Genomic DNA, 15,679 nt, shown 5'->3' on the forward strand with positions numbered 1-15,679 from the left:
CTTTATGTACCTGTTCCAATGTGTCTGATATATCTACTGAAACATTCTCTTGCCCAACACTTTATGTACATTTAAAATTTATACTGATAGTATTAAGCAATAGGTTCCATTATTTATTATTTCTGCTAGACACTAATTTTAAAATACATATTTACCTTGTCTGTATGTGTGTGCCTGAATGTATGGATGTTTACCACATGTATGCCAGAATCTGCAGAGGCCAGAAGAAAGTGCTGGATTTGATGAGTTTCATGCAGTAGGTAGCTGTGGGATGTAGCATGTGGATGCTGGGGACCAAATTCAAGTTCTCTGGAATAGAAGTCAGTGCTCTTAACCACTGAGCCATTTTTTCTAGTCCCAATATTTCATATTGTGAATATATGGGAAACTCTTGCACAGTACTATACTACATCCACCATATCATATCTACACAACTTCACAGTGATGGATGTCGTGCTGGACGTCCTTAAGCCTCTGCTAGCAACACCATGATGGTTATTGTATTTGCTTCCCTCCCACACACACTTTTTTGGGTTTGTTTAATTTTTGCTTTTGTTGAGACACAGTTTCTCTGTGTAGCCCTGGTTGTCCTGGAACTAGCTCTGTAGACCAGACTGGCCTCGAACTCAGAGATTCCCCTTCCCCATCTTCCCAAGTGTTGGGATTCAAGGTGTGCACCACCAGCACCCAGCTGTGATTGTTTCATCTAGAAGCAATATGTGTATCCATTGAATTCTATCCCACCAGCCAGTCTTCAGAATGGCTTTGCCACTTTACTCACAAAACCCGAGTCCTTCCATCATTCATCTTTCCAAGTTTTTAGTCTACTGAGCATAGAGAATGTGGTCATTTTAACTTGGGTTCTTCTGGTTACTAATGTGTGAGCACATATATTTATGTTTTTAGCTCATTAGACTTAATCTTCTAAAAACTGCCTGCTTATAATCTTGGACAGTTGTCCTATTAGAACCTTTATTTAGTTATTTTTATGACCTTGGCATTCTTTGTCTCTTGCAAAGACTAGTTATTTGTGAACTTTAGAGGTTATGAAATATAAAGTCTTCCCTCCAGAGGCCGCATGGCTGGAAGCCTGCAGGTCAGCTATCCTGGAGAATACAGCACAGAGGAAACAAGGGCGGTCTTTCCTCAACACACTGGAGAGAGAACTGGCTCCTGAAAATGGTACTCTATTCCACACACACTCCACAGCACACATGTGCCCGTGGATTCACTCACACGCCACACATAACAATAACAATCTAAAATTAGTATGAAACAAATTGTATGAGCTATACAGGATCTTAACTAGGAATAGGGCATTACATAAATATTTAAAAATTGAGTTCATTATAAGATATTAAAATAGAAAATTTAAAAGGAAGCAGTTCATTTTTTTAAAAAAGTATATATTTGTGTGTTGTGACTCTGCAGAGGTCACGGAGGGCATCTGGTTTTCTTTAGCTGCAGCTGCTGTGCTGGCCAGCTGCCCAATGCGTGGAGTGCTGGGACCCAAACTCCGGGACTTTGAAGAGGCAGAGTTCTAACCTGAGTCATCTCTCCAGACCCCCAAAGAACAATTCTAGCAAATGGTACAGAACACTTAAAAATCACTGTCTTCGTGTTAGTCCTTCAGTCCCATGGGCCTCTTCCACTATACACTGCACACACGCTGCCCTTTGGGCCCCAATGAAACACAGAAATAAGCTGACCACTCTAAGTGAAGTTTCACTGAAAATATATGGCTTCCTCATTAAAAACAAAACAAAAACTCAACCAAAACTCCCAGGAAACTATTTCAAACACAGAAGTACAGACTTGGGAGTTTCCACTAAATTACAAAAGAAGTTTACAAATATTGTTGGGTTAGAAAAGCATCCAGGACCACTTTATCCTACTGTGAATTTGGGATTTTAATTTTATTTTAAATTATGTGTTCACAAATATAGGTGCTCACGGAGGGCAAAGGAATTACAGGTGGCTAAGAACCGAACTCCAATTCCTGTAAAAGCAGTGGCCGCTCTTACACACTGAGTCATGGCTTCAGGCCCATTCAAGGATTTAAAAACTTATTTTTTTTTATCAGCCTGTATGTGTGTGTGCATATCTTAGCACATATGTGTTGGTCAGAGGACAAACTGTGAGTCAGGTCTAGCCTTTCACGAAGTGGGTTCCAGGAACTGAAATCAGATCATCAGCTTTGGTGGCACATGCCCTTCCCCTACACTGAACCATCTCGATGACTGAAGTCAGGAATTTCTTATACAATCCTGATAAATTTCATAAGTGTTGAGTCTTTTCGGGTTTTTGTATGTGAGTATGGCATATTGAGTGACCTGTATGGAGGTGCACCTGCCCCTCTGAGTCCACGTGTACACAGGCAAGGCTTCGTGAGCCCTTTCCAACTTATTAAGACAGAATAGGATTTTTCAATAAACCTGAAGTTCACTGTATCTCCGTGAGCCTAGGGATCCGCCAGTCTCTACCACCCCAGCTTTAGGATTACAAACATGCTATTGGCACTGGCTTTACATGTGGGTGCTAGGTATCTGAACTCTGGCTTTCCTGCTTCTGCAGCGGGTCCTTTACCCAGAGAGCCCAGTGAGCCATCTCCCCAGGTCTTCAGACTTCCTCTGAAAAAAGGCAAGCCATACCTCCGTCTTCACACTGCCAAGTCTGCATCACAGAAAAAGAAACTACAGCTTTCGATCCGGAATTTTCTTTTCTTTTTATAGACCAAACTGTGGTAAGATTTTAAAAGTCACTGACTCATTTTTTTCCCCTAGAATAAAACACTTAAAGCCTCTTAAGTGTAAAACATAAGATGACAAGGGTTCCTTATTAATGTCATGTTCCTATGATGAATGTTTTTAAACAGTCAAATCACATGATTTTGGAGGGAAAAAATCGCAAACAAGAATATCATTTAAATGATGTTTTGTTACAATGATGCATTCTGAAATCCAGGCTGACCTCACACTTGAGGCAATCGTCTTGCCTCTGCCTCTACAGAGCTGGATCACAAATGTGGGACACTACACCCAATTCTCATTTAAATTCTAGAACCACACAAGTGTACTAAGAGAGAAAGTTGAATGGAAAAATCAATTAGGTAGAAACAAAGCAAAATGATCTTTTGTGGTTTTGAAGCTGTAGGATATAAAACCTTTAGGTGGTAGTACTTACGCACATCACCCCACTTTCTTACCAATGGGGACACGAATCAGTATCTTTTATCTACATTCAGTATTTTGAAGGTAACTGGTGGTTTGCTCTATCCTGCCCATTAAAACTATATAATTGTTTTGCCTTTTAAAAATGATAAGGCCTTTGCTAGAGTGGTGGCCTGTGCAGGAGGATCTCGAGTTCAAGGTCAGCCTGGTCTACAGAGTGAGTTCCAGCACAGCCAGGGCTACACAGAAAACTCTGTCTCAAAAAACCAATAATAATAATCATAATGCCCATCAGACCAAAACTAATTGAGTTCTGTCCTGGAAATGCATATAGGTAGGGCCAACAAATAAAATGCATCAGAGAAAGGATGGAAAATTTTAAAGACTTTTCAGGCTTGACCAAACCTTTGGTGCTGATGGGATTCATTACTGTCATCTACAAAGTTTACACTCAAGAACTGCAAAATTGAGCACACCCCCCCAAAAGAAACTTCATAATGTTTTAAGTAAGTCTATAGGTTTTTTGTTTGTTCTTGGTTTCTCCATGTAGCCCTGGCTGTTCTGGAACTCGCTCTGTAGACAAGGCAAGCCCAAACTCACAGAGATTCACCTGCCTCTGCCTCCCAAATGCATGTGTCGGCACCCACAAGACTACAGTTTTGTGGTGGATCACATTCACAGCTATCTGAGGCTGCACGATGCTCACAGGTGACACTGGCCAGTTCTGCATCCCTTTCTTTCAGCATCCTACAGAGGGAGGGGCTGATGATACCCTCCATTTTCAGACTACTGCCTTCTGGGGCCAGCTTAATATCTCACTGGGTATAATGCTTGTTGTACAAGCCTGCTGACCCACGCTCAATCTGTGGAAGCCACATAAAGGTGGAACAAGAGAGCTAACTTCCACATTATATGTGAGCCCACTCCTACACACACACACACACACACACACACACACACACACACACACACAAGAGAATTGAGATTTTTAAGTCAGATATGTTAAACTTAAGAAATCCAGACATAAGTATACAAATAGCATTGACCAATTACTTTTTAAATAATATAAATGAAAACTAAAGATAAAATTTTAAATGGATAACACATGATCTTGTTATGCAGTTTTGACACAAATATTCACAGATGGGCTGGGAAGATAGCTCAGAGCTTACCACACAAGTTGAAGACCAAAGGTTATATTCTTATGGATCCAAGGGGTGACCTGCCTCTAAGTTCAATGTTCTAGGGACAGAGAGAGAATTTGAGGGACACTGACTAGCTAGACTGTCCAATTCAAGAGTTCCAGGGTTCACAGCGATCTTACCAAAGTGTGTAAGGTAGAAAGCAATGGAGGAAGACATCTGACATCAACTTCTGGCCTCCTCACACTTACACACCCACACACATTTGAACATGTGCACATATACATGCACATAAAATGTTCACGGATCCAAAGATACACTAATAATCTGCTTATTCTTAGTAAGGGAACCACTGCACACAGGAACACAAGGCATCATGAAGGACCTGACTCAAAGTCCCAAAGAGATATTCTTAGCCAAATCTCTCTCTATTGCCCCTACATGTTGGTGACAGTGAAAATTAAAAACTAGGTTTTTGTCATCATCCAAAGTGTCAAGGCTGGTGGTGGTGACACACGCCTTTAATCCCAGCACTCGTGAGGCAGAGGCAGGTGGATCTCTGTGAGTTCAAGGCCAGCCTGGTCAAAAAGAGCTAGTTCCAGGACAGGCTCTAAAGCTACAGAGAAACCCTGTCTCGAAAAACAAAAAGTTTCAATTTCTTTTTAAGATTTTACTTTTAAAAAGTATAAAAATATATGTGTGTGCATGTGCACACACCCATGTCTTATGAATACAAGTGCCCATGGCGGCCAGAAGCCTAAGACTGCCCAGAGCTGGAGTTACAAGCTGTACATTGTTGGTCCTAGGAACCAAAATTAAGTACTCGGGTCCTCCGGAAGAGCAGTTAAGTGTTCTTAGCTGCTAAGCTATCTCTCCATATCCTATATTTCTTTTTTGAAAAACACTAAAATTCTCTAAATCTTACATTTATAAGATATTTCTTAAGAAAATTATCCTTTGGGAGCACTGATTGCTCACTGGGTGAAGATGTTTGCTACCAAGTCTGATAACCCAAGTTTGAACCCTGGGACCCACGTGATGGAAGGAGAAAACTAACTTTCGTACATTGTCCTGACTCTGCTTTGAATACACACACACACACACACACACACACACATTAAAATGTAAAAATATAGATAAATAAATTAAACTTTGGTATTACTTCACACTTAAAGGAATTTCAGTGACATCATGCAAAAACGTTCCAAATGACAATTTTTGGCACATCTATCAAGCATGTGTGTACAACCTTAGAAATATAAATAAACAGAAAATGTAAGTGGGTCTTACCATATTTTCTCTTCTGAAACAACTACCACCGCTACTGTATAACACAGAAGACATTCTGCAGCAGTTACAGAACCGGAAGGCAAACTGTGGAAGGCACAGCACCACACAGAGGCTCCAGGAATTAAATGCCAGCATTCTCGGGTGTACAAATCTCACTGTTTCAGAGGGAAATGTTATCTACCTATATAAATATCCAAGAATGCTCTGTGCTCTCGCAAAGATTAAGTTCATCCCTAGCCTTACTAAAATCAGCACCTCTCCTCTCCCAAAGCACCTGCGGAGCACTTCCTAATGAATTGTTTAACAAGTAACAGTAACTTCCTTCAGAGCAAATTAACCCTGCACTTGTGACGCTTTGGAGTGACTTTACAAACCCACCAGTTCTGGGCGTTCGCCTTCCCACAGAGCCAGTTTGCTAGCATGCATGCATTCTGCCACGTCACCACCCAGTAAGACAACTGGACAGTATAGCTCATTTTCAAAGGAATTTCTCAATCTTTACTCAACTGGCAAAGGAGTTAAATACAACAGTCAGGACAAAAGAAGGGGAGAATTCTGGCTGACTGGCAAGGCAACACACTACGAAACTGAAACCAAATCAGACAGAACTGCATACAATTCTAGCCGGTTCTTTCTTTTCTCTACCACACTCAATGGGTCAGGTACAAAGTAAATTCAAAGATGGAAAGAGTTGGGAAAATCCCACACACATCAAAACCTTAAACAATATACAAATGTGACTTGACATGAAAAACAACAGAACTGTTTTTACAGGTTACAAAATACCAAACACAGCGAAACATATTTTCCCTTTCTCTGTTCAGTAGTGCCTTTAAATTTAAAAATTGATATCAGAGTTCCAAAATTACAAACCCCTTCATCAAATGTGAGTGGTGAAACCTCCTAACACTACTGAGAAATGGTTTTCCTGATCAGTCATACCTCACTAGGTAGATAAATCCAGATTATGGAAACAGAGAGCACGTATGTAAGAGTATATACTGGCAGTCACATGAAGATCCAAATTCGTATGGACAGGTAAGACAGGTACTGGCATGCTCAGCAAGTGTATGTTAGCATTAGGGTAACGTATTACACCCTAAGATTCTGAAACCATGCCACTTCATGTCAAAACACAGCAGTTCATTTTGTCTCAAGTGTTCACAGGGCCCAATATCAAAGATCAAAGTTTCAACATGCAGAGGAACACTGTGAGCCAAATGTAACACAGGCAAGAGCAAACCTGGGTTCCCCCAAAGAATCCAAACAACTTTTCAGCACCAGGAAAGCCAAGGAGGCTTGATCCCTAAAGATAAAGTTACTTATGATCCTGGCATCTGCTTTCAGTTAAGCTTTGTACACATACGTTTCCACAATTACAAACACACACACACACACACACACACCCCACTCCTTGGGACTTTTGTACAGATTTAAGAACACACCCATGCTAACAGAAGAGAATTTCACAAGCTGGAACTGCTTGACAAGCAAATTTTGCAAACAAGGACTAAGTTCAGCACAAGCAAAAGACAGCCAAATACCCGACCACACCCACGCTGATAAAATCTCTTACACACACAAAAAAAAAACTAGACAGACAACACCCTCGTGAACACCCTTGCTAAAATTCTGACTCTTCCCTGAGCCCCACTACCCGGGGAGGGGTGAGGGATAAATCCTGAACAACTACGATTACAGACTATGCTAAATATAAGACAAGACGGCCGAGCAGAACACAAACCATAACAGCAGAAAACACACCCGGACACCCAGGCACAGGCCACACAGACAGTTCAAAGGCAGAAGGCCAGACCACCAGGATGTGGACGCCTGCGACCCCTCAAGCAGTTCACAGATCTCAGAGGCCTCCTGGCTCATAGAAACACTGCAAACCCAGCATGGACCCTCTCAGGCCGCTTGTCCACGCCCGGGACAAGATTGCCAGGTCTTTGGCCACCCCAGGGGGCTGCTGCTGGCATTCTAACGAGCCGGACAATCCCCCAAGACCCTCAAAAAGGCAGACAACCTCTTACAGCCGTCTTGGAGGCGGCCATGACAGCAAAAAAGAGCGGATTTTTTACGACAACTCCCACAATGCCCCTGGACTACAACTCCCAGAGTGCAGCGGGCGGCCCCACTGTTAACCCTGTAGTGGCTCCAGGGCTGGCGATCCCTGGTCCTTGCCTCGCCCAGAAACCAAACTGTTGCACCTACTTTCAACTCTCACAACTCAAAAATAACTTAGGAATTTTGACCAACAACTGCATTTACGCTATCTTGACTCTTCCTTTTACCATAAAAACAATCTCAGCTTCCCAGAACATTGTCCCTGGCAGAGTACTTTTTGTTAATCTCCAGAGATGTCAAACTGTCAAATAGTCACTATTACACGGGTACATTTAGGTTCAATTAATTTTCCCTTTAACCTTTATAATTTTCGAGGCATTTTCTAAATTATTAGAGTTCCCAGAATCTTGTACTACACACTATCTTAATTTAAAATACATTTTCTAAACTTCTGGGACTCAAGACAAGGACCATCTTGTAACTGCTACAACGTCCTAAATCTCTCCATTTAATAAAACATTTTTTCTTCAAATACATTAATTTACAAACTTCGTGCAACTCAAAATTAGTCTTAATAAAAAAAATAATTGTGGATAACATACATTTTCAATTTCATGCTAAAATTTTAGGAAGAAAACCCCATGTGTTAAAAACATTTCCCTTTCCCTACAGAAAAGCTATCAATGCTTACAGCATATAATGCTAATTTTTCCCCCTGACTTTAGAATAACAAGAAAACAACAAATGGACATTCTTAGGAGATTTAAAAAACTATACTGAGAATTCATTCTTTCTGGAAACTGTGCAATTGTATATTCTATTTATGAATGACGTTTTTCAAAGTCTGTTTCAATTTAATTATAAATAAGAGTTTTAAATGCATTTTCTTCAAATATTTTGGCCATATTTTCAGTAAAGAATGACAGGTAACATTTACAGGTTAATGTCTCATTAGAATAACTTAAGAAGTCCATGATGCGCATGCGCAGACTAATGTTCCCAGACAGGTAACTGACTGAGGGGCAAAGCAATTGTCAGGGATTTGATGCAGGCACTAAAATAACTACTAGCATTCTTCCAAAATATCCGGTGTTTTTCTATTCCTAAATATGAAGCAAAATGTACACGATGTCTATTTTTTCTACTGAAGTATTTTGCAACTTGAAAGGGCACTCAAAATATATCATGAATTTCAGATCATAAAACTCAGAAATCCTACTAGACATAAAACCAGCCCCCCCCCCCATGGCCTTGCTATATAAATGCATTGTCAGTAAAATTCTTCAAATTCTATTTTAAACGATTCCCTACTTAGTTACAGTTAGCTTATTAATATATTTTACATCTAGCAAACTACAATGAGAAAACAATCCTAACTCACTCTTTACTTTCTTACCTATTTCATTTTGTACTTTCATAAACAATCACAAGTGCTGCACTACTTACCAGAATATAAAAATTGGAAATATGTGAGTTTTTGAAATTTTAGTGTGATATACTATTTCTATTTTAGATTTTATGTCTCTCTAATTTTCACTTAGAACTTTAGTTAGTATTTAGCTGGACAAGTTTCATTTTCCCCTATTTTTAAATAGCCACCAAAACATAGACAGTTGATGCATATTTTATATATCATTCTCTTGCTGTTAAGTATTTGATTCAATTCATAAAAAGGGCTCAGAAACAAGGGAGAAATGAAATTGATTCCATATAGTTACCCATGCTTTTATCTTTCCTCTCAGGGTTATGAAACTATATTTTCTATTATATCAAATCATATTTTCTTTACTTTAATTGTAACAATAAAATTAGAGTTATTGTATTAAAGAACTTTATGTAACAATTACGATAGAAAAACTTTCTAATTGTTTTCTGTTTACAATAGTCTTTCTTTGAGAAACAATTTAGCTCAACATATCTTGTCTAAGTAATTAAAATAAGCTTATACTATGTATCTGATATTATTAAAAATATTTTTATAGGAAGAGAACAATTTTATTGTGGAAATGAAGTTTTTAACTTGAAAGCAAAAAATTTACTATTTCCTACCAATTTTCTTAAATTCTATTTTACTACATTAATTTTTAACATGTATGTTTTTGAAACCTAAACTCTCTACTAAATTTTTTCAAAGTGCTTATATTTAATTGTGTTAATACATTTGAAATTACCATATATCTTGTGTGTTTTTGAGAATATCTAGATCAATTGAAGACAGACATGGATACCTATTTCTCTCAGATGTGTTCTGGTGATGCACCTAAAATATGCAGCTTTTCATGGTTATAGGAAATTCCATGTGTAATTTCTATAACCACTTCTTTGTTATTTTAATTTAAAATAATGCTTAACAGAATCTTAAACTGTCTGTTTAAATATTGTAACTGCAATTTTAGGCTACTTGCTTTTAAACATCTGCTTTTTGTGCATGGAAGCACAAAATAAATTGTGCAATAAAATAAATCATGCAAATAAATCGTGCTAATAAAAGTATTAGTAAAAGTAGAAGGAGTTGCTAATATTACAATATGCTCTAAAGTTAGACTATCTGTTCTTATCCTACATTACTACTGCAACATAATCATCAAGTTCTGAAAAAAGGCCACACATGAGGCGCAGGTTTTTTGACAGATTAAGCAAATTGTTTATATTTATATTCTGACTCTTCAAAAACAATTATTTCCTAGCATGTATTTAAACATCTCCCCGGTTGCTGCTCAAACCTTAACTAATTTGAATTTCTTGGCCTTATTTTCAAGCAAGGACCTGCCTTTCAAATTCACCCAGATAGTATTTTTATTATTGGAGTGGTAGATACTTATATATAGGATAATTTATCTAAAAATCAAACCCTTTGCTTTTGACTTTGCATTATAAATATAACTTTCATTTTAATTATGTCATGTTTTAAATACTTTTCAAAGCTTCCTCTTGAGAATCCTCTACTGGCAGCCTATGACAAACAGAAAGCAGAATGCATATTTTTTCTTTCCCATTAATTAACAAACTGATCTTTTTAAATAAGAATTTCGAATTAAGTACTTTAGCTTAATATTTCTCCTTTCTGTCATTTCTGTTTTCTCTATCAGTTAGGATGAGCAAAGTGGAAGTTCTTGTTACTTCTTATGCTGTGATTAAAATGCCCTCTTGTTGACTAACAAATAATAGAAAATATCTCCTTACCCAAAGAAGGAAAGTTTTAACTTAAAACAAAGTCTCAAAAAAGAAAAAAAGGGAAACTAAAGAAATAAGAAAAAATAAAGAAAGGAAACTGTCACAGTTTTTTGTTTTTGTTTTTTTAGGATCTAAAACTAATGATATTTTTCTATAGAAATTTAAAAAAGAAAACCTAAGTATGATTATGGTTGTCCCTGTCCTGTGAAAAATCATAATGGTTTGAAGGATATTTGAATTTCTGAGTTTAATGTTAGGCAGTAAAGGCTGTAAATAATATAGTTAATGTTGGAAACTTCTTAAAAAATTTCGTTTTAGATTTTCCGACAAATGGTCACAATTACACAGCCCCTCATATCCACAGCTGGTCTGTGTTTTATTTTGCCACTAACATGTCTGGGGAGTGAAGGATCTTACTTATAACCTCACAGTTTAAAAATCTTTTTACTATATTTTATTATTAACTAACCTTATCTGTCTTTAATTTTTTTCTAATACATAAGAATGTCTATTTAAAACATAACATTTATATTTTAAACTTCAAATAAAAATGAAATAAAAAACCAAAGCCTAAAATGTCTAACTTTTAAAATGTCTTTGTAGATCCATATCAGTTTCTTCCCTTGATTTGACTTAGTCTAGGTTTCTTAAAAACAAGTATGCTGTTTCTCCAACCTCTTCCACCCCATAATTTTCTCCCTGAATCTGATTTATAGTCACTAACTCACTTGCCTTCCACGCAAGAAAAAAATCTTTCTGTTCAGAAAACTTTCAGACTCCTTCCTTTCTCCTTCATTTCTGGGATGTACTCACTTTATCAAATTCTAGAGAAGGGAAATGATTATTAGTCTGGTTTTCCCCCCTCCAGATGATGGTTCCAGGGCTTGTTTTCTCATCCTTCCCTCCGTACAACTAGACCACGCACCAGTCAGCTCCTTAAAAAAAAAAAATAGAGCAACAAATTTTGCCTAACAACTCTCTCCCCCAAAACTTGATGGCATATACCCATTCTGTTCGGGGATTTCTATATAAAATACAACCTGGCTAAGATTCTTTTTCCCTACTCTGAAAATAACCAATTTCCAGTCTCTGGCAATTTCTTGTTCACCTTGTCTGCCACCGCATTCTATGTGAGGGGTCTCACACAGATGAGCAGATGAAAGACCACAAGAAAGAATGTCCACCACAGCCTTGACCCTGCCCAACAGAGATGACAGGTGGGTAAGAGCACAGGAAAGAATGCCCACCACAGCTTGACCCTGCCCAGCAGAGATGCTATGTTGCTCAGCACTGACCTGGATGTTTCAAGAACAATCTAGAACATGTAAATTCTGTACAGATAGGACATGGAAAAAAATGCTGTTTCTATATGTCACTCTTTGCAACCTTGGATGATCTCAACTAACTTTTCTCAAAGAATATGACCTTTATAAAATAATTTTGCATAGACACAGCAGAAGTGTTTTTCAAGGGTTGACAAGTTGGCCACTCACAGGCCCAACTAGGCCTCCGGCTGAAGCAGTATAATCCACCAAGTTTCTCTAGCCAAAATACGTATTTAAATATTGCTACTTCTATTGCCTGGTCGCAGGTTCATGAGAGGCATTTAACCACAATGCATCTCAATATATTAATTTCTAACTTGATTCAATCACCCAGCACAACAAGCAGACCCTAGAGTAAGAGCAGATAGGAAAGACACAATCCAAAATCAAGAAAAAAAAAAAAAAAGACTAAGCCAAGATGGTTTTATTTTTTAACTCTGTCCATTTCCCCAGTTTGCCCTTATACAAGGGCAAGGGGTACAATATGGAAACCAGAAGCAGTCCCAAACTTTTACAAAGTGCCAACCGTAAACTAGTAAATTGGTGAAATAATATTATTTTTAATAAAAAATACTAAATTAAAAGTCTCCTTTAAATTTTTTTACAGATATAGTAGGTAAATGATGTTTTACAAAGAATAAGATCTAAGTGGGTGCAGAGCCACAAACCCCTCATCTCTGCTTCGTCCTCAGCACCACCAGCTTCCTTTTCTAAGGAAACAGACAAACTAGACAAGCAGGCTAGCACAGTGCTCCTCATTCAGGAACCCAACGCCATTGTGTGTGTGTGTGGGGGGGGAGCGGGCACAGCAGGGAGCCTTTCAACCTTCAGAAAAAAGCCCTCCAACCCAGTCCTGAGCAGCAGAATTGTAAAGGAAACTAGGCAGAGAATGCCCAACCTTCTGAAAAGATTCCTGCCTGCTAGGGACTCCACACCACACTAATCTGACTCATTAGTTCCTATCGAGACAGTCCGCAATTTAAAGCAAACCACTAAGCATACACTTGGTTAAGAGTGATTGTTTAAAAAGCCAAACTAACTGGTCCTAAGCAGCAACAGATCAGGGCGAACTACTTACCGAGTCCAGCACCAGCTGCAAACAATTCCTTCAGTTGCTTGATCCAGCAGAACCACTGAATTCCCAAACTTCCTTTCCATGTAAGAAATTATGTTCCTAGAAATAATCAGAGTTTCCCTTATTAACTTTTAAACGTAAACTAGAAATACAATCTATGATTTTGAATCATTACACAATTTTCCCCAAGCCCCTCCACAAAATCCCTCTTTTAATTCCATCTCTCTTTAATTAATTTGGCAAAATTGCCTGCCTTCTCTTACTCTGCTTTCCTATCTGGACATCACTCATAAAAGGAAAAATCCCCTTCCCCCTTCCCCTGCCTCCCTGACACACACACACACAGACACACACACACCACAAAACCCTTCCTTCTTCCTCACTTAAAATCCTCTGGGAGCATACCACCAGCTTCCCTGGTTTCACTATACTGCAATCCTGGCCAGTTCTCACGAAGCTTCTACCCCCTTGTAAAATGTAAAATGAGGGGGTTGCACCGGACAAGCTCCAAAGCTCCATTTAGCTCTACCGTTCTATAAGTGGCCATGATGCTCCAGAGAAACTGGAGTATTTCCACAGAAGCACCCACATTTGGGCTTTGTTCTATATGTGTTCCTGCTGTCTCTCTTCCTTCTGCCTTCCCTCCCCCTCCCAAGCAGTGATGATTTAGCAAAAGGCTCCACTGAAGGACTGACTTTCTGACTAATTCCACAGAGCCCAGCCCTATGGTAGCTCCACCAGAGATCCTGTAAGTGTACAGAGGGAACACCTTGGGTCAGCTTTGCTAATTATTCTTTATCAACCAAATTGAACCTCCTAGTCATAACCTCATCCCCTACCCATGACATATTTATATAAGAATTCTTCCTTTACACGTCATTTAACTTTCACAAAGTTTTTTTTAAAAAAAACATGCAGTTGATGAACATTGTACTTCTAAGAAAATTTTCCTGTGTCATAATTTAATATCCATTTTTCTCTGCACTGAGTCCTGCCTTGCTCTCCCCCTTCAATCTAATTCATTTCTTTCTCCAAGAAATCATCCAGCATCTCTATAAAGATAACTTCATTCTTCCCTCAGAAACCAGTGTTTGAGAACATGGCAGCTCATGTTATTCAACAGGGGTCATCCAATTTGCCCGCGAGGACACCGACATCAGTAATTAGTGGCAAACCTATGACTGGAACCTGAAAATATCATAGCTCTTCTATGGAAAACACCATTTATTAATGCTCCAGCGGTTTGGAGGATGTGCTCAAATTCAAAACTTTAAGACAGCCTTATCTTGTGTGTCTCAGTCTATGACTTTTAGCCATAGAACCCATGCTTCTCTGGCTAAAAGTCAACTCACAAGGAGTCAAGGATGCAATTCCCTCATTCTTTTTATCTAGCATGCAGTGGCGCTTTGCTACCAGAAGAACAACAGTTTAGGAAGAACAAGATCACCAGTAGCCTCAGCTCATCTGAAAGCATCTCCAGGTTGAGGGCAAGTTTAAAGTCTTTTCAAATGCTTGTTTTGAATCTGTGAAACCGTTTCCTACCAGAGACAAACACTTCAAATACGCTCAGTTTACATTTATTAGCTGAGAAGTAAACAGGTGTCTGGAAAAACACATCATCTTCCCTATATATCCAAAAGTGAGGCTTGGAAGGATCCCCAGCTGCCTTAGGTTTATGCAGGTAGCCCCTCCTTATTCCCCACCCCAGTCTTGTGAATGCTGAGCTACATACCCAGTCCTAATATTTTTAATTTTGTAAATTTTGGCAGCATCTTGTTACAATAAGGAATCAACTCCACTGAATTTGGACTCTGCACCCGAATATTACCCAAAAATAACCCTTCACTTCTGGAGGTGTTTTTATCTCTGTCTCTCTCTCTCTCACACACACACACACACGCACACACAAACACACAATTGTGATACAGCTCTATGACTTCGAAAACAGCTGCTGTAGTAATAACTATTCAAAACACAGGAGGATTTTTAAAAGCACACTATTCTGCTAATTGAAAGCACGCTACAAGCCAGATCATTACACCTTCTCTTTGAGGCTCATGCGACCACCTTTAGACTGTACTCAACTTCTCCTTCCCTCCCTCATTCTTTATATTCTTTTTTCTTTCGAGGCAGATTTTTATTCTGTAGCCCTGACTGGATCAAATTCACGTTGATCCCCCTGCCTCAGCCTCCAGAGTGCTATAATTACAAGAATGCCACCATACCTGGGTTGTCTACTCTAATTTCCTCTAAAGTTCTCACCTGTGAATCCCAGGCCCTCAAATAGCTTGGGATCTAGAAGCCCAAAGTCTCCCCATATTTAACTGGGTAAAGATAAATGATGCTTATTTTGATGTTTTTGGCTTGTTTCTTTTTCTTTTGGGGTCTATTATGCTTTTCTTATAGATTTACTTCTATAATTTAAAACAGCAA

The 15,679-nt window shown here is 38.7% G+C and overlaps 1 long non-coding RNA gene across 6 annotated transcripts in view; it reads right to left on the reverse strand.

The window, feature by feature from the left end:
- Nucleotides 1-15,679, reverse strand: part of LOC142843689 (uncharacterized) — an 84,354-nt gene that overhangs the window by 11,201 nt on the left and 57,474 nt on the right. For 2 of the 6 annotated variants that reach the window (XR_012909682.1, XR_012909677.1), the window contains exons 1-2: nt 7,632-7,692; nt 5,603-5,757 (exon numbers count right to left, since the gene is read on the reverse strand). This is a non-coding gene — a long non-coding RNA (uncharacterized LOC142843689). The other 4 variants (XR_012909679.1, XR_012909678.1, XR_012909680.1 and 1 more) reach the window with 4 other exon arrangements.

The sequence above is a fragment of the Microtus pennsylvanicus genome, chromosome 2 (assembly GCF_037038515.1).
Source record: "Microtus pennsylvanicus isolate mMicPen1 chromosome 2, mMicPen1.hap1, whole genome shotgun sequence".
Lineage (NCBI taxonomy): Eukaryota > Metazoa > Chordata > Mammalia > Rodentia > Cricetidae > Microtus > Microtus pennsylvanicus.